At 43.1% G+C, this 1,262-nt stretch overlaps 1 long non-coding RNA gene across 1 annotated transcript in view; it reads left to right on the top strand.

The window, feature by feature from the left end:
• Positions 1 to 295: 295 nt before the first annotated feature.
• The window catches only part of LOC107744859 (uncharacterized), a 24,453-nt gene continuing 23,486 nt past the window's right edge, over positions 296 to 1,262 (top strand). Inside the window, exons 1-2 of the long non-coding RNA XR_001640533.1 lie at positions 296 to 462; positions 646 to 726. This is a non-coding gene — a long non-coding RNA (uncharacterized LOC107744859). The remainder of the gene's footprint in view (positions 463 to 645; positions 727 to 1,262) is intronic.

Raw genomic sequence — 1,262 nt, 5'->3', positions numbered from 1 at the left:
AAATATTTATTTGTATAAATTAATTGTATAATTGTAATTAAATAATATGACTTTCAAAAGCTGAAGTGATTAATTTATTTGTTCGAATATGTATAACTCAATATTTTAACTAATTGCAAAAGATGAATAATCAAAAAATGTCTACTGATTAATCAGCGAAATAATTGATGATTAGTCGATTAATCGTTCTAATAATCGTTAGATTAATTGATTATCAAAATAATCGTTTGTTGCAGCCCTAAATATAATATAACATAACATGACCTTTTGTTGAATGTTAAAATTTCTGTGTAGGTCCGTTGGGGAGAGAAAGGGTCCACAGAGGAGGGTGCACGGCTAGAGAAGGCCAAGAATGCAGTGGTGTCAATACAAGAGGAGACAGAAGAACCCATGATCAAAAAGTCACCCACATCCCCTCACACATACCATCAATCTGAATCCAAGTGGTATACTCCAATCAGGGTGAGTCACTTCCTATTGCTGTTGAGGCCATCACCATCTTTCCTTTGCTTCCCTTTCCTCATTTTGAGTTTCAGTCTAAGTCCACATGAAAATGCCACTCTATGATGTTTGATGCCTTTGCTTGAGATTAGTAGAAAGCAAACCAAGCTGAGGCCACATCTTGATATATTTGTTTCATCATAGGGACGACTTCAGGCACTGTGGGCTCTTCTGCGGCGACAATATGACCGAGTTTCACTCATGCGCCCAACTACCGCAGATAAGGTAAGCCACAGACGGTTTACTCCAATGCAAATTGCAAACATGGTTCATCACCCTTACATACTACCAAACTAGAGCATTCCATTGCTGTAAATGGAGCATAACGGGATATCAGTGCGTGTTGTAACAGTTCAGGGCAGACAGACTGCTGGATTGTCAGCAGATGTAGTTTTTTCAAGACAGCCTGAACACTTTCTGCTCTCCCATTTACCGCCTGAGGGGCTCCAACACCAAAGGTAGCGTGGAGGGTGGACACAGCTGCACTGCCGAACTTGCCTGGGGCACAAATAAAGAGATCTAATGTGTTTTGACTGTGTTGTTAGGGAGACCGGGGAGCCAGAGAGGCACTTCAGAGCCATCTTAGCGCTGCAACATCTGCCGTCAAGTTTCCGGAAAGAGCGGTGGGGGACAGCAGGTAGAGAAGGTGGCAGCGCGTCAAGGGCTGGCCTATTACTGGCGGGGACTCTTTTGAACACACGCCCGCCCGCCTCTGTGTTTATCTCTCTCTCTCGCTCACGCCTCTAACTAACAGTCTTAGC

This window comes from Sinocyclocheilus rhinocerous, unplaced genomic scaffold (assembly GCF_001515625.1).
Source record: "Sinocyclocheilus rhinocerous isolate Xijiao unplaced genomic scaffold, SAMN03320098_v1.1 scaffold167, whole genome shotgun sequence".
In the NCBI taxonomy this organism is placed as follows: domain Eukaryota; kingdom Metazoa; phylum Chordata; class Actinopteri; order Cypriniformes; family Cyprinidae; genus Sinocyclocheilus; species Sinocyclocheilus rhinocerous.
The sequence above is the reverse complement of the archived record's forward strand: the minus strand, read 5'-3'. Positions and strand labels throughout refer to the sequence as shown.